The following is a 19597-nucleotide window of genomic DNA, read 5'->3' as shown; positions in this document are numbered from 1 at the left end:
TAAGTGAGAGAGGTATGTATCATTACAAAAATTTGCTTATTTTCTTTTTTTTTAAGATTTGAATATCAAAAAAATTCAGCTCGCGCTTCGCGCTTTCGTTATTTGATCAGTGATATAGATATATACGATAAATGGTACAGTCTTTAAAATGTCTCTATTCAGTATACATTGAGCACCCACTAAATGGCTCAATAACTTTTTTAATGGTCCCCCCATGCCTTGACCCATGGTACGCTACTGAAAAGGAGTATCATTTAATGTAGCACTGGCCATTTCCCATTACAGATCTATGTTTCGAGATATTTCTATTTGACTTTTGCATTCTTTTTAGTTTACAGCCATATTTAAACTTTAACTGACGATGCTTTCTGTCTACTGTTCCTAGGAAGAATAACAAATTGTGGCTATAAAACTGACAAAATAAAAAAAATAAACGGAGGCAGACAGAAGCGATAAAAGGCAGTATGTGACAACCACTGTCAAGTACTGCCATTTTCATACAGTCAAGTTTACCCCCACCCCTTTATTTGTAGGTCTTACATACATGTACAGCTATGTTTGGTCATTACCTTCTTGATCAGGAGATATATCTCGATTAAACACATCGTTCCATCCACAGCTATCATTGACTTATTGACCACCCAGATCATGTCACGTGATGTAATGTCGTCGCGATAAAAATCAAAAGCTCTGAAGCACTCCACGATGAGGAGGGAAACCCAATACAACAACTGTAAAGGCCACATTCCAGGTAGATCCCAATACTCCATGTAATAATAATATAACATTACAAAGATAGAGGCCAGGAGTGCAGCTAATGGTGAGATGTACATAATCGGTGGAGCTCCAAAGTGATGTTGATTAGAGGTTAATATACCTTCTCCGAGCATCGTCAGACAGATGAGGATATAGAGTATGTAAAGCAACCAACGGATCACATGCCCTGGGTAACGGATGATGTAGTCATGATCAGTCGTACGTGAGATGTTACATAGTCGTACGAAAAAGAAAACTAGTGAAGTTAATATACAGAATACCAAGTTAATGCTGAAGAGAACAATGTCCGTTGAACATGTATTAGGTGTCCTATATGTTCCTGAGGATGAAGAATTATTGAAAAGTTCGTCGTCGACGAGTTTCCCCCTCGGCACAACCAGGAAAGAACTTTGTCTGTTACTGCTGCCATTGTCTTCTATTCCTGCATGAAAGAAAAACGATTGAAATAAAATCATAAATTAAGTTATGTACCGGAGGCAGAGCAGCCAAGTATCCCGGTTGCCATTTGGAGGGGATGGGAAAAATACCGCACAAAACATGATTAATGTTTAAACCTAATTTTCAGTGAAAATGCATAGAAATATAGTGTTTTTAAGTTTTAATGCAAAGTCTGTTTCCTGCTCAGTAGCTTCGATCCTTTGGATTATTTTCCTCTTATTTTCACAATCCCTTACTTTGCACCAATTACATTTTGTTAAAGATCGAATTTTCAGAGATAATGATGTCATGAATATAACAAAAAAAATCCTGTCATCAAAGTAGGACAGAACTTTTCACGTCCAATCCAGGACACTTCTTTAGTTGGTCTGAGTTGAAGGCGGGAAAAGGCCAGTGCCGATTGGTGTAAACTTCGCCAATCAGAAGGGGCCGAAGAGATGCGCAAGACAAGTTCTCTCTTCCGGATCGTAAGTCAACATGACAAGATCTATTTTCGTTTTACTTATGGATGAATCAGAATTTACGTCATTTTTTGTGTCATTTCCATTGCATTACTCAGTGTGTAATGAAGGCCTAAAATTTCATTATCATCCTGCTGACCTAAAAAGACATCTGTAAAAGACTAAAAGCTAAAAGAAATCCAACGCACCAACATGAACAATGAGGGTCTAAAAAATTGTAACTTTTGACAGTGACATAAGGCATAAAAATATACTATATAGCGGAGATTGGGGTAAACAAGGCCGCCTGCTCAAGAATAATAGGATCAAATGGATTACTATTTATGTAGTATTTGAGACAGTTCCTTTGCACAGATTTTGAGCAGAGAGAACGTCTCACATCCCAGTGCAGATGGCCAGGAAGAGCACAAACCCACCAGCAGCCCAAAAATCAATTGTCACTTTAGGTAGGCGAGTACTCTACCTACCAGTAATGTGAATTAATTTTATCTTGGTTAGTTTACTTGTGTAAGGTAGTGTTGTGCGTGCCAAAACTGGAGTAAATTCCACTATACTTTCCCTCTTTTTTTACTGGATGCCTGTGTTAGGCAACTCGAATATGATTAAACTCGATTGTTACATAATGTTAAAACTTAAAAGTGCTATGTATGCTTCACCACAGTTGATTATATATTATGTATATGTGTCCACTTCCAATAAAACACGTAGATACACAATTGTATAAGAGTGACAGTAAAAACACGATCCTTGAATTGTTTCCCATTATATTGGACAGGATTAATTAATCAGTCTTAAAATGGAGGTATTTTGGTAAAAAAACCTAAATGTTAATGATATGATTGTTACTAGTAAATTTTAGTGATTATATCGAAGCAACTGAACTGTTTTTAGTTTGAATACATGTAGTAACATGAAATAGGTCTTAATCAGATGATCTCATCCTCCCCATGACGCTGGGGCAAATAAGGCAACCCGACAAATATATTTATGGCTCATTAATATGCAAATTAGGCTAATTAGTTCTAGCATTTCTAATGGATAATGTCGGTCTACTCTAGATCTTGTAATAGACACGTAGTTATGTTTCTTCTGCTTTACATTAAAAATATATAATTGGAAAAGGGGTGGCCTTTATTTACCGCATTCTCCCCTATATTTTTACACATATCAATGGGGTAAATGTGGAAAGAATGAAATTGATTGAAGAGAAATATACAAGTTGTTTTTATTGAATTTATATTACACCTAAAGATGGAGGTTACTCTCTGTAATGGCATACTGACGTATTTTAATTATTATGCTATGTATTTTTTTCAAGATCATAAATTTTATTGAATTTCTCAAGTTTGTTACCAATATTTTTACGGCTTATGTCGAAAGGGTGGGTGCTGTCGCGTTAGGGTGCGTCAACGCGAACGCGAAGATTCGTCCAAAGCCCCCCCCCCCCCCGATTTGCCGAAAGGGTGCGTTGGGAGCGCCACGTCGCGTCGCGTTCACTGGAACGCGCCCTTTCGTCCAAAGCCCCCCCCCCCCCCGGTTTGGACGAAAGGGTGTGTTTAATAATAATGAATAAATACAAATATAAAAAAGCTGAATATAAGGTATTTTGTCAAACATTGCCAATTTGCACGTAAAATAGCGGATTTTCAATCATATAAAGCATTGACAATTTGAGGAAAAGAAAGCTAAGAATAATAATGAGAATAAAATCAGATACCCACCCTTGCAATAAGCCACTTGGCGCCAATTTTTCACTCCAAATTCATGTCCATAAATTCACTCTTTGGGGTGAAAATTATAATTATTATCATTATTATAAGTATTATTATTATTATTGTTATTATTTTTATTATTATAAGTATTATCATTATTATACAAACAACACGCACATATTATTATTATTATTATTATTATACACACAACACGCACACATACACAACAGATACATCTCACAAAATATACTGAGGCAGGGTCTCAAGTGTAAAATATAGTAAGGTAGGGTCTGAAGAGTTAAACGTTGTGAATGCTGACCCAACATCAATTTTGGCCTTGACCTTCCAGGACACATCTGCCGTAACTTTTATAATTTGGGGGACACCAAATATCTCCAGTTATACGAATGTTTTCCTTTGTAATAAATACACACCTGCAAAGTATAAAATTGAAGGTAAGTTACTTTTTTTTATTTGAAAGAACCTTGAAATCAGTCATAATTTTTACATGTATCAATATTACACCATAAAACATTTCCACCGAAAAATCCTCATGCAGCATGCCGTCATTGTTTTTTTTTTTTACCCTAAAAAGAATGTTTGTGCCATATGATGATTTATGTTCCTATGCAAATTTCACATATCACTCGTCTTTTTTGTTTGTTCAACTTTCTTATAAATATTTGTATTTATTTATTCATTATTATTAAACACACCCTTTCGTCCAAACCGGGGGTGGGGGGGGGGGCTTTGGACGAAAGGGCGCGTTCCAGTGAACGCGACGCGACATGGCGCTCCCAACGCACCCTTTCGGCCAAACCGGGGGGGGGGGGGCTTTGGACGAATCTTCGCGTTCGCGTTGACGCACCCTAACGCGACAGCACCCACCCTTTCGAAATAAGCCTATTTTTACAAGCCAATCTGCGTGATTATCTTGTTTCGCTCGGTTGCATTTTTTTATGAATAATCTACAAGCTCAGCCCTCAATTTATTTCATTAAACGACTGATCTGCAATGCCTCACACAGGGAAAATCCTCTTTAAACATCTATCAATTCAATTGATTGAATAACACTTTAGGTAATACAATTTCGCCAATTTAGAATAGCCCAAATGAATGACTTTGAACTACATGGAAATTATGATCATCTGCGGATGTACGTTGAATATGATTAAGAAATGAAATCGACCGGCACAACAATTACTGTATGATTTGCAGGTTTCAATTTTGGTTCAGGAAAGCATCAAAGAAGTAATTTTTACGGAATTAAAAAAATAAACAAAGCCGAAATCGATATGCATTTGCATATATAACATTTGCCATTCAACTTTGATCTGGCAGCTGTTGCAGAATTTAATTCATAAACTTGAAAATATAAAGTGTAACAACCAATTTCGAAGGTTATCAATTATGCATTATTATTAGGTTACAGGTGTGAATATGTTACTGGTATATTCTATGACCACTGGCTTAAATCCCGGGGGGATGGGGGGATATACCCCCCACACTTTTCGAGGAGGGGGGTGGCCTGTACAAACATCCCCCCACTTTTTACGAAAGAAATGAAAAAAAAAACTATAACTGTTTTATTGGTGAAAATTCTTCCTAAAATACCGCTTAATAAATAAAACAATATTATTGAATCATGAAATGCAAATAAAGAGCCAGTTCACCATTTCCTAACGAAATACTTATGTCCTTATTATAAAGTTGAAGAGAAACCCTGTTCTTCCAATTCATCAATGTTAGGGTCTTTGGGAAGGGATTAAGATGGAATGTCAAAAAATTATGAATGTAATCTCTAATAAAACCATTAAACCATCAATGGGTAAAAAATATAATAATATTTGAGGGGTATTTGCCATATGGACATACAGTAGCGTAACTACGGGGGGGGGGGCATGGGGGCACATAACCCCCCCATCGGCTGGCAAGCCAGGGGAAAGGAGAAAAGTGGGAGAAAGGAAGAGAAACGTAGTGGGAAAGACGAAAATATTATGTTATATTACATTATAATTATGTATGTTATATTACATAAGATTTTTTTATCATAACTTTATGAAACATAATTTGCCCAGGGCCTACGTCTTCAATGTTCCTGGTTCTCGCATTGTCTGTTTAACGAGATATATAATCCTGTTGTACTAAAACATCCCATTTTCAAGTCAATATAAACCAAATATATTTCCTAGCACTTGAGTTATCATTGTTTTATGTAGTGACATACGCTTCTTTTACATGACTCAAAAAGTGATTGCATCATGTTAAGGTCTTCGTTTATATGAAACATTTTCTGTCCGTGATTACGTTCGCATTAGTGGATTGGTGATATATGTCTGCTCTTCATGAATTCCTAAAATCAGTCCTTAAAATGTCCCTTCTTCTGATCTGAATATCAAAAATTTGCAGCTCGCGCTTCGCGGTTGCATCATTTAGTTAATGAAATACGTATGGTCCTAGTTAATTCCTACAAAGAAACCTTAGAATGTCCCACTTCAGGTCTGAATTATCTAAATTTTCAGCTCGCGCTTCGCGCTCGCAATATTTGATTAGCGAGATGCGTATGATAATCATGATTGCAATGACCACAAAAAGTGTTTCATGTGTTCAGATGTAAATCTGATAAAATCAGCAAGCGCTTGGCACTCGCATTAGATGACTGTGGTGAGATATATGCATACTCTTCATGGATTCCTAAAATATATACCTTAAAATCTCGCTGTTTGGGGTCAAATTATACGAAATTTCAGCTCGCGCTTTGCGCTGGCATTGTTTAGCAAGACAGGAACCTATCATGATTACACAAAGTTCATTATAATGTCCCTTTTTAGGTGTGAATATAAAAAAATTCAGCTCGCGCTTCGCGCTCGCATTATTTGATCAGTGAGATACATATACGTTTAATGACATTGTCCTTAAAATGTCTCTATTAGGTCAGTATAAATAGCAACTGAGCACGCTTCGCGCGCTCACTCAGTGATTCAAACATTCTGCTGGTGTCCCAACAATGCCGTGACCCACGGTACGCCACTGTGGACAAAATAATTCCTTGCATATCTAATAACATGATTGCAAAAAATATTTCAGTCACCCCCCACCCATCAACACGGATTTACGCCAGTGTCTATGACACTATAGAGGCATGGGACGACCGATCCCTGTGACTTTTTTTTAACTAGTGAAAAAGGCGGAGGAAGGGTAAAAACCATTTCCTCATATTTTATTACATGTTATCCGGTTCCTTTTCTTCTGTTTTAGTAGATTCCTTCAACAGATGCTCTTGATTTCATCTTCGCTTATATTTCCAAATGGCGATTCCGCATGTACAAGATATGGGACTAGTTTCATAAAACTTGTCATAATAACAATTAAAAGGTACCCTTCAATCTGATTAGCTGATACATAGTTACATTTGTGCATTTGTTATAAATATGCCTTTATGAAACAGGGCCCTGGAGTCAAAACAGGGTTCAAATTAGAAAAAAAAGTTCAATCGAAGGCGAAAAGAAAAGTTTAGATTCTTGGCCAAAATTGTCGGATTCATCAAAGTATAGTCATGTTTTTATTTTTTTTATTTAGCGCAATATGATGCGTGCTCATCATGCTTATTTAACCCCTGATAAGGGGTTTTCGCAATAGCTACGCAGACGCTTCCTGGAACGTAGAAAATATATTGTCAAATGCATTCGTGACGATGAAGTCTTTGTCGAGGCTCGGTGAATCGAAGTAGCAGTTTTCGTCGGTGACTCTGGACAGACGACATATTTGCGATAATTTGTCAGCTTTGAAACGTCGGACGAAACTGCTGTTACGATTCACCGACCCTCGACAAAGACTTCATTGTGATTTGACTCATTTTCAATCTGCTTCTGTTGGGGTAACTTCCGTAGCTTTCCGCTGTATCAACGCCAAGCTAGTATATAACAATCCATTTGCTGCATGGTATAGGATTCGTGCACAGCGAAAGCTCGCTAAAACATGTGATGAAAAGCACAACTTGCTATTTTTTGGCTCATACTCCAAACCGTGTTTTATATGAGCAGCATCAGTGGCGTAACTACAGGGGGGGGGGGCATTGGGGGGGTCACGTACCCCCCCCCCCCCAGCTGGCAAAAAAAACGGAGAAAAGAAGAAAAAGAAGGATAAAGGAAGAGAAACGTAGTGGTAAAGAAGAATTTATTGTTCATTATAATGTTATATCATATTATAATTATATTACTTAAGAAACATTTTTAATAACTTTACGAAACATAATTTATCCAGGACCTATCGTCATTGTTCCTGGTGCTCGCATTGTCTGTTCAACGAGATATATAATCCTGTTGTACTAAAACCTCCCGTTTTCAAGTCAATACACACCAAACATATTTCTTCTTTTTCATGACTACTTAAAGTGATTGCCCCATTTTAAGGTCTTTACATAAAATATTTCCTGTCCGTGTTACGTTCACATTAGTGGGTTGGTGAGATATGTCTGCTCTTCATGAATTCCTAAAATCAGTCCTTAAAAATGTCCCATGTTCTGATCTGAATATCACAAATTTTCAGCTCGCGCTTCGCGCTAGCATCATTTGGTTAGTGAAATACGTGTGATCTTGTAGTGAATTCCTACAAACAAGCCTCAAAATGATCTTCAGGTCTGAATTTCCTAAGTTTTCAGCTCGCACTTCGCGCTTGCAATATTTGATTAGTGAGATAATCATGATTACAATGACCACAAGTGCTTCATGTATTTAAAATTAATTCTAACAAAATTAGCAAGCGCTTGGCACTCGCGTTAGATGATTATGGTGAGAGATGTATACCCTAAAGGTCAAGCCCACCCCAGAAAAGAGTTGATTTGAATAATGCTGAAAAACTACATCAAAATCGGACGTAAAGTAAGAAAGTTACGACATTTTTCACAAAACAGATCTATGCTCAACTCAGTGATATGCAAAAGAGAGAGTCGATGATGTCACTCACTATTTCTTTTGTTTTTTATTGTTTGAATTATACAATATTTCATTTTTTACGGATTTGACAATTATGACCATCATTATTTGAACCACAAAAAGTTAAGACAATGGAATCCCACATGCCAAGGAGGAATGAAATTGAATCATATAGTAGTAAACAATGCTCATTCCATATGTTAAGGGGGTAATTAATCGTTGTTTCACAAGACAATGAGGAGAAAATTCAAATATTTCATATTTCATACAATAACATACAAAAATAATAGTTAGTGAATGACATCATCAGTCTCCTCATTTGCATACCGACCAGGATGTGCATATATTTGTTTTGTGATATTAAGCAAAACTTTAAAATATAATTTTCTTATTTTACGTCCGATTTCGACGAAATTTTCAGTGTTGTGCTTGTTTTTTTTATACAAATATACTTTATGTTGGGTGGACTTGTCCTTTAATGGATATCTAAAATATAGTCCTTAAAATGTCCATGTTTTGGGCGTATTATTTGTTTTGCGAGACAGGTACGTATCATGATTACAAAAATGTGCTTATAATGTCCCTTTTTAGGTCTGAATATCAAAATTTTTCAGCTCGCGCTTCGTGCTCGTATTATTTGATCAGTGAGATACATATCCGTTTAATAGCACTGCCCTTGAACTATCTCTATTAGGTCAGTATACCTGGCAACTGCGCGCGCTCAATATGTGACTCATAATTTTTGCTGGTGCCCCCATGCCGCGACCCACAGTACGCCACTGAGCAGCATGGATCAAATAATTATATTGAGAAATCATGAAATAGAAATTAATTGGTAAGATTGCTTAACTTAAATCACAGAACTTAACAACGAAAGCTAGGCAGCAAAATTTGTAGAATGTGAACTAATGCCAGGGGCGGATCCAGCCTTCGCCAATAGGGGGAGAGGGTTTTTTCAACCACATTTTCCCGGATCGGCCGCTCGAAGTTGATTTTTGTTTGTTTCTTTGACGGGGTAGTCCTAATAGTCACTTCTAAGCTTTATTCTTATGAATCAACATAAATCTCACAAGCCTTATTTAAATAGTGCGAGCGCGAAGCGCTAACTTTTTTAGATGTATTTTTATTAAAATTTAAACCTTCTGGGGCAAAGTTTGTGATCTTAAACGAGATGTGTATCCAATTTGCGAGCGCAAAGCGCAAGCAGAAATTTTTTATATGGGTTTTGATCTGATAAAAAATGGATTTGTTAACGGCTACGTGCAGTTAGCCATAAATACGTTATATATTTAAACAATCAAATAATGCGAGCGCGAAGCGCGACTTTAAAATGTTAACATTTTTACCTGAAGAATGGAAATTCAAGCACTTATTTAATAGCGAAAAGGATGAATAATTGATCGAGCGCAAAGCGCGAGCGGGAAAAAATAGATTTACACCTAAAACCTAATGCACATTTGATTCATGTTTGTAAATCATGAAAAGAATAAGTGATTGAAAAATCTTCCTACATTGACAATGCGAGCAGAAATTCTTTTATTACTAAATATACGTTTTGATCTGATCAAAAAAGGGTCTGTTAACGGTTGCTTGTTAGCAATGAAGATGTTACGTATTTCAACTATCAAATAATGCTAGCGCGAATCGCGAGCTGAAAATTTTAACATTTCTACCTGAAGAATGGAAATTTTCAGCACTTTTTGAAATCGTAAAAAGGATGAGTATATAACCAGTGGCGTACCGTGGGTCACGGCATTGGGGGGGGGGGGCACCAGCAAAAAAATTGAGTCACTTAGTGAGCGCGCGAAGTTGCCAGATATACTGACCTAACAGAGACATTTTAAATACAGTGCACTAAACGGATATGTATCTCACTGGTCAAAAAATGCGAGTGCGAAGCGCAAGCTTAAAATTTTGATATTCAGACCTAAAAAGGGACATTATAATCAAACTTTTGTAATCATGATACGTAACTGTCTCGCTGAATAATGCGAGTGCGAAGCGCGAGCTGATTTTTTTTTATTTTGACCTCCAAACAGGAAGATTTTAAGGACTCCATTAAGAGTATGCACATCCCACCATTGTCATCTAATGCGAGTGCAGATAAGAGCTCGCTGATTTTTTAAGAATTGCATCTAAACATACACAAAAAGCACTTGCAATCATGATCTCACTAATCAAATCTTGCGAGCTCGAAGCCCGAGCAGAAAATTTGGAAATTCAGACCTGAAGAGGGGCATTTAAGACTTGTTTGAGGAATTCACGAAGACCATACGTAGGTCACTAACAAAATGATGCGAGCGCGAAGCGCAAGCTGAACATTTTTTATATTCAGATCAGAAAAAGGGCATTTTAAGGACTGATTCTAGGAATTCACGGAGAGCAGACATACTTTACCAATCCACTACTGCGAACGTAAGCACGGACAGGAAATGATTTATATCAAGACCTTAAAATTGGGGAATCACTTTAAGTAGTCATGAAAAAGAAGCACTATACTATTGTATATAAAACAATAATCACTCGAAGTGCGAGGAAATATATTTGGCAGTTTGGCGTATATTGACTTGAAAACGGGAGGTTTTAGTATAACAGGATTATACAGTATATCTCGGTAAACAGACAATGCGAGCATCAGAAACAATGAAGACATAGGCCCTGAGCAAATCATGTTTCATAACAAAAAAAAGTTTCTTATGTGATATAACATAACATAATTATGATATACATGTAGTATAACATTATAATGAACAATAATGTCTTCTTTCCCACTATGTTTCTCTTCCTTTCTCCCTCTTTTTCTCCTTCCCCCTTTTTTTTGGTCAGCCGATGGGGGGGGGGCACGTGCCCCCCATGCCCCCATCGTAGTTACGGCACTGTATATAACTATACAATTGGTGTGAGTGTAAAGCGCGAGCAGAAAAAAATGAAATTTTCATACACCTAAAATTTGGACACTCTATTCATGTTTTATAAATAATGAAAATGATGAGGAAATGGAAATCTTCCTTCATTAATAATGCGAAAGCAAAGCGCGAGCAGAATTTATTTTATTTTGTGGTCTGAAAGTTACGTATCTGAATTCTACCTAGAAAGTTGACGGTTCTAAATACCTTTTTATCATGAAAATCAATAAAGCATGCTCGAAGCGCGAGCTTAAAATATGTGATATTCCGATCTGAAAAGGGGTCCAATTTAAGCTCTGTATTTCAAGCAATTTGTAGGAAAACTGGACATTTAAAGTACTTTTGTAATTATTAATAAGATGCATGAGTTAGTATATTTTTAACAGTCAATGCGAGCGCAAATCGCAAGCCGAAATTTTTAATAAAGTGTCATAAAATAGGGATTTTAAATAGTTTGTTAAAGAATTAATATCAAGATATACATAACTCTCCAATCAAAATGCGAGCTTGCAGCCCTAGCTGATACGTTTTGACAATCTGACCTAAATAGGGATATCTGAGGTCTTTATGGAATAAGGGAAATAATAGGTCCTTGACAAATCAACTTTTGCGTGAGCAAAATTGTTAATATTCAGTTTACAGAGCACTTTTTAAAAATCAATTTGTATATTAAACAAAATAATGAAAGCTCGATTTCCTAGCTGACATATGTTTTGTATATTGACATCAAAATTTGATATTTTAAGCTCCATATTGAGGAAAATATGGAAATCACCTAAAAGATAATGCAAGCGTGAAGCGCGAGCGAAAATTTTAAATATAGTGACATGAAAAATTTTCAAAATCATTTTCCAAGTCTTCCCCTTATCTTCACTCGTTTTCCTCTTCTTATGTTTCCATTCTTTTTTCTCCTCTCTTTTCCCTTCTTTTTGAAAAAAATTCTTTCCCCCCCTTTTTGTTTTCTTTTTTTGCTCTGCCAATAGGGGGGGGGGGGGCTGGCCACTCGGCCCCCCGAATCCACCTATGAATGCGAAATAAGGCTTTTCTAGACAAGTTAAACGCAAGGAAAGGCCAGCGAACTAAACCTCGGAGTGTTACCCTGGGCCCCGCCCTGGGCATCAGATTTTCCCAAGTCACTTGTAGAACGGTTCTCATTGATTTCTGCTGGTACGTACAGATTTTGTTTAATGTCAACATGGTCAATGGGATTAATTTCGTTTATTATGTAAGTTGGTCTAAATTAACTGCTGAAATCAAAGCCAGATTAAAAATCCCAATCCTGCTTGCAAATATCCTCTTGTTCACATCGGTCGTATAACTCTGATTGTACCCTTAACATCTTACCTATTTACAAAACAACCAGTATATTTCCAGCTATAATTATTATTCTTATTATCAGATTATTGTACTATCTGTCATGTACTAGTATTCTTTTTTGTATTGAGAGATCTTATTTGAATAAACGTTAATTTATTTGAAATGGATTTATCTAATTCTCTGAGATTCAAATAAATGTGTTTCGTTTTCGTTGCAGAAATACTTAATTCGCTTTAGAGAACATTTCAGAAATTTAACAAAAAATGAAAGATCACAATGAAAGATCATTATAAGATATCGATGTAAATGTGAAAAACTTCTCAACAGATGAACATGATGAACACGTGATCTATAGTGGTAGACATCAGGTTATAATACGTTATTGCCATGGTGATAATCTCGTTGTATTGCTATACATGCCCTATTTATGAAATGAGGAGTAACCATGGTCTAATTTCGGCATCTGATAAAAATACATTTTCATGTAAAATCACACAATTTCTGTATCCAATAAATTACACATACTTTTAATTCTTAAAAATTGGAATAGATAAATTATTATGATTACTATGATTATGATAATTGTTATTGTATTATCATTATCATTATTATCATCACTATAATTGTTACTATTTTTAATAATAATAATATTATTATTATTATCATTATTATTATATTGTTGGGGGATCACAGACACAGATCCTGTCTTTTCTTGTTACTATTTCATTTTATCACTTTTTGATAAGACAGCCTTTATCATGCTCATTCGTTGGACATAAACCACGCCCCATCCTTGACCCATTTATTAGTATTCAAGAAATAACCTTAAGAATCAAATACATGTAGGAATCATTACGAAATTTACCATACTAGCACCAATCAACACAACCGAGATTATTACAAGCTCTTGAATGAATAATAAGCCCAGGTGCAGGAGTAATATAAAACTCCAACCTTACCCTTAGTTTAAACAAGCTTAATGGGCCTCTCCTCCTATTTAAACATACTTGTATGTTTATCGTATTTTATTTTTATGAGGAAACATTTGCGTTTGAATAAATCACAACTAACCATACTATTGACGATGGTGATGGTGGTGGTGGTGGTGATGATGATGACGATGATGATGATTATACTTATAGTAATAGAAATAATGGTGATGATAACAATTATGATTATTATTAATGTTATCAACCACAAAAAATAAGATATTGATATGTATATGAATAGATATTTTACAGTAGGGACACTAGATATAGAATTTAAAAAATTACTTGACATTTTACAAGAAACCTTTCATTCTTGATAGGAATTCTATAAAGTTCTCATATTTGAATTAGATATGGGCAGTTGTATTGAGTATGATAATAGTCAAATTATGATCAGAATTACGATGGTAATATAAATTTTAATAATAACGATGATAATATGATAACAGTAGAGTGATATGATAATGAACAAAGAGCAGAATACGATATGCTCTCATAATAAAGATGATGATAATTATGATAATACAGAGAAAAGGGAAAATGGTGTTATAAACACCTTTTAACTTCTAAATTTTAAGAATACAATGTCCATGTGAATTTTGAACACATAAAATATATTTTTTTACAAGTTTTATCACTTCATTCTTGAAATGAAATGTAATTAAATTTTGATTAAACCAGAGTTCTTTACATCACACTTGTCAGATGTGAAATTGCATCCGATTCCACTTAATAATTGGACTCTCAACTATATCAGATTAATTATACCTGCAATTTTCACGTCATATGAGAAGCCTCTCAAACGATTTTTTGCTTATTCAATCTAACAGATGGTTTCTTTAATCACGGTAATATCGGATCCAGGTAGGGAACATCCGGTCCGTACCCCCCCCCCCTTGAAAGGCACAAGAAATATATATTTGAGTGTAATATATCATGCATGCTCAAGTGATGACCTTTTCTTTTGCTTGTACAATTTCGATTTGTTAGTGAAAACCTTTTTTATCGCTTGTCAAATTCCTATACAAAAATGAAAATCCCGGATCCGCCCTTGATTTCGTATCAAACATAAACTAGTTTCGAATAAATTTAGACGAACATACAAACTTTTGTAATTTATTTTACAATAAAATTACGATAGCTGATGAAGTAACATATGCTTTATGTTACTGCAATATAATATATACAGTTTGGGTAGAAAAGTAGATTATAATATGAGAAAATATAAACAATTCCCATGCTTGCATGGTGCTGATAATAATGTTGGTAGAGAACAAAGGATAACACCATTATGATACTAACAGGGAAGGATAAGGATGTGAAAATGTTACTAAAGATAGCAGTATAATCAACATCGATAAATCAATACGAAAAAAATCTATTACAACGATATTAAGAATGATATTGATAATTACTGTTGGTATATTGCATAATTGAATATATCAATTTTTTCCTCATTGCCGTTTTCAAATTGTTATTTTACATTCGGCTGGACACATCTATTAACTTTTAGATATTTTCCAAAGTACTAAAATAGCACATTTTTCACAGCAATCTTGTTATACATTGATGAAAATATAAAGTTCTTTCAAAAGGTATACTATTGTGTAAATAAAGTTTAGCTGGAGGTACCCGTAACTACCCTCGTAATTATTACCCCCCTTTTTTTCTTTCATACAAATCTACTTAAAATCTGTTTGGCTTCTTTTAATTGAAGATTGGTTCCCAAGCCAGATTATTGAGATAAAATAACAGATTTACATGTTTAATCACGATGAGCGAAATCACGTAACGACACTTAGCGTATTCAAATATATCATCTACCAATTTTTACCGGAAAATTACATTATGGTCGAGTGAATATTAAAAATACCTCTGCCCCATGTCAACCAGAAAATTTGAAAATAAACAGCTAAAGCCTATCGTAAGTCTACTTCGATGTACCACACCATGGTAGGAAAGATAATAAGGCATTGGAAAATCCTACATCTCATTTACACAATATACTAAATCAAACAAAAAAAAATGCAACATAAAATGCATGATGTATTTATAAGGAATACTGCTTTATTTCTGAGTATATAAATTTCAAATTTTCTACATAAGTTATATTTTTGAAATGCACTTTTTACTATACTTGACCTATGAGCAAAGTGACATGGTAAAAAGATTTTTAAATCACTGAATAACACAGTCTAATACTTGGCATTCCTTTTAAATTTATAACTTCGTTATCACCGTTCAAATCATTTTATAAATGATAAACTAAAAGTACCTGTTTTAGTGGTGGGATATTGTGTATTAATTTGTAAAATATTAACTTATATAACATATAACTGAGAAGCCAGATAATTAATGCGGGTTTTTGCCGTTCACACACCCTTCAACGATTTTGATTCATAATACCTTCTCATGCTACGACTGTGGTTGAAATGTTATGTAACTATAAGAGTTTAAGAAGCAGGTATCAGGTGGGGTCAGATGGTCATTGTAATCAATTACTTTCTATACATTCGAAATAAGAATGAAGTAAAAAAAAAAATAATACCCATACATTTTATATACAGGCATGCAGCTGTACACCGGCTCCATGCAGTGATTTTTCACGTGTCCCCAATATAGAAGAAAGGGGGTAGAAATAAGAGAGAATATTAGGATGATTAGAAAACATGAAAGAAAAAAAGAAATTAAGGTCTGGAGGTTAGGTAGAACGAGACGGAAGAGTTTGGAAGGTTTGGGTCAAAGACCTTTGAACATCACCATGTTTTCATAATCTAACCGATGAAATGAAATACGTCATTCAAATCGAATTTGATAAACAGAATATACCATATAAAAATGAATAGGCAAAATGATTCGTTTTCTTCCTCCTTGTCGTACATTTACCATGCATCCTGTATGTTTGCTGGTGTTTATTGATGCTGTGTGTGCTTTTTCATTCAATGTTATATATCTAATTTTATTTAATGTACTGGGAACTACTACTCACAGGTTTTTATTAACTTATCGATAGTTTCCAATTTTTTCAGATATTATTTGTCATTCCTTTCATTTCTTGTCATTAATTTCATACGCTGAGAAAATAAATAAAATGAACTGAACTGAATTTTCAAGTTGCAAGTAAAAACTTCCTTTATAAACAGACATGCATATATAGAGGCACCGCTCCTGTGGAGTTATAAATCATTGTTATAATTTTCTATTCAGAATGTTTTTTTTAGCGAGTCATGATTGCAATATTGCCTAAATACGTACAACTGTCAGGTTACTTAATGCTATTCTTAAAATGGCACATACCGTGTTCAAAATATATACTTAACAATAACTATAAATATTAGCAAGACAATGTGATCTTACTTTGGGAGTAAGATAAGATTTGTTTCTCAATTTGTTGCTTCAATAGTAAAGCATTAACCTTTGCAATCGATTTTAATCATAAAGCATGGATAGTAATGAAGGGGAGACCGAAGAATTCAAACAGGGCGTTGTGGCGTAATCCAAGCTATGTGGGGAAGTTACACTTTGATGCTGAGGTTCGAGCCCTGGTCACATCTTTCGGATAATGATATTAAAGGTCGGTCCCGGACGTAAATAATCATATCTCATTGATCTGGAAACGATACCCCTCAATAACACAAAATTTTAGTTAAAAAGACCCTCCGCAACAAACAACAACCCACTCCTGCTATCTCTACACCCCACAGCCTATACCTACAGACATTATAGAGTTCAATACCTTTACCCATAGGCGGCGGAAGCGGGGGGGGGGGACGTGTCCCCCCTAAATTTGAGGAGGGGGACGCCCCCTAAATTTGTTGTTGATGACCTTTTTTTTTTGCTTGTCAATTTATTTTCCTACGTCCCCCCTAAAATGTTTAGGTTGAGAGCCTTTTTCTTTTTTTTTGCTTGTCAAAATTTTTTTGGTTGTCCCCTCCTTAAATTTTGGGCTTCCGCCGCCAATGCCTTTACCATGTTTACCACTTCCCAAAACTAAACCCACACCGTATTCATTCACTGACCACACAAGACACCTCTACATCTACATACCCCTAATCCTGCCACAATCAATGTAACTTGCAAATATTGTTATGATGTTCACTTTCCGTTATACCCCATTTTCATTTAAGTTTATTTGAGTTTGTACTTATGTATCAATGCTTTGTTCATTTGTTTGTTGTTTTTATTTTTGGTTGCATATCCGTTTTGATTGTGTTTTAATACATAATTTCGTTACTTTCGTTAATTGCAATTATTTTAATTCCGATCTTTGTGTCTCCTGAAGAAGAAGCATTAACAGGTAAAAAAAACTTGGTAATTAAAAAAATGTAGAGTGAACCTACTTGCTTCGTCTTTTTCCTCGTAACATTTCATGCTGCATCCAAACACACGGCCGAACATTCAAACACACACACGTGGCCGAAGCACTTTCACATTTTTATATAAAACTTGTGAAAATTAAAATATAAACTATTTTTCAGGTTATGCACAGATGTGGGAATCAACATTTTTAATCTTTATAAATATGGATTAAATGAATATAATGGGGATCTTATTACTAAACTTGTTTTGATGAAAATGACTGATTACGAAAGTAGACATGAAATGGAAAATACGAACGTATAGGCCTATGATAGAAAGATTCCCCAATTCCCTGACATTATAGGAATACACCCCACCTCTCCCAACAGCTAATGATTTTATTTTAATCCACTTCCGTAAAATTCTTTAAATGATGATTTTAAAGATGACACATTCTCTTGAATTATGAGCAAATGGGGGTCATTGAACTATCGCCTTTTATTATGGAGCGCATTCCATTCAAAAACCCTTTAAATTATTATTATTGTTATTTTCATTATCATTAAAATCATTATTAATGTTAATAAATATTCTCCAAATTATTCATTTTAACAATGATTTCAGCCTAGAAATAACCTTGTTACAACACTGGCACATGAATAAATGTTACTGCCGGAAGAGCATTTGCTTTACAGATCGAAGAAATTCACTAGTTTCAATGCTGGAGCGGATGAAGAATATTCCAGGGGCATTCAGTGGTTCAGAAAAAATATTGACAAGAAAAAGTACATCTTCCCTTGTGTATGCCAAACATATTCCAATAAAATCATTGTTATATTCTCATAAGCACGATAGGGGGGCAATCTGCTCTTGATCCCCACTGCCTCAAAGTGATTTATTATCATTGAAGAATATGTTTTACATGTCCCTAACTGTTAAAGAAACATGATGACCTACATGTAATATAACATGATAAAAATATCAAAATAATCACAATGTGCATTGTGAAAACAAGACGCAAGAGATCTGAATTGCCAGATTGCATATTGTTTAAAACGTAATGTGAGGATATGGAATAACCTTTTCATGATTCATAGATCATATTCATGATAATTATCATTCAATTCCAAACCTGCATATTACTGGTTATTTATAATATCAATCGTATGCAATTTGAATATTATTGGTTATTGAATACAATTTCATGCCCCAAACATACTTAATATCAGTTATGTTCCCATGTTAATATAACATTGCGAATTTATGGGTCCCTTCCAGTATGTCTGAATTATATTTCTTAACACACAAAAATGGTTTTAAGAATGTATACTTGAAGCAGCATCAAATAATACAAAGCCGGTTGATTAATGTTAGGCCTATCAATACAGCGGGCCGTTCCGGGGCCATTCTATTCAGTACTGATTCTATTATAAATTGCAAGACCTGATGGATCAGATGAGATGTGTGGTTCATTCTTTGGGGATAAAATAAAAATGAATAAAAAATTACAAGCAATGAAAATGTTGGAAAAAAAACACACACTCACCTATTACTCGGGTTCCACTCTCAAAGAATTTGAACAGCAGATGAAGTGATCTTCATCACAGGTATTGCACGATGAAATGGTGCATTAGACCACCTCGTGGACAAACTAATCAAGCCCATCACTAGACTTTGGGTGTGTAGATGGGCGTTATTTTAACATCTACGCATGCGCACTTCTACACGATTTGATTGACAAGAAAGTAAAAAGCACTGTGTCGC

At 35.0% G+C, this 19597-nt stretch overlaps 1 protein-coding gene across 1 annotated transcript in view; it reads right to left on the bottom strand.

Annotated features, from left to right (window-relative positions):
- LOC121425337 overlaps positions 1-19495 on the bottom strand; it is a 38478-nt gene extending 18983 nt beyond the window's left edge. Inside the window, exons 1-2 of the mRNA XM_041621367.1 lie at positions 19380-19495; positions 570-1198 (exon numbers count right to left, since the gene is read on the bottom strand). The gene's annotated coding sequence lies outside the window, so the exon portion shown is untranslated. The remainder of the gene's footprint in view (positions 1-569; positions 1199-19379) is intronic.
- Between the last annotated feature and the right edge of the window lie 102 nt (positions 19496-19597).

The sequence above is a fragment of the Lytechinus variegatus genome, chromosome 12 (assembly GCF_018143015.1).
Source record: "Lytechinus variegatus isolate NC3 chromosome 12, Lvar_3.0, whole genome shotgun sequence".
Lineage (NCBI taxonomy): Eukaryota > Metazoa > Echinodermata > Echinoidea > Temnopleuroida > Toxopneustidae > Lytechinus > Lytechinus variegatus.
The sequence above is the reverse complement of the archived record's forward strand: the minus strand, read 5'-3'. Positions and strand labels throughout refer to the sequence as shown.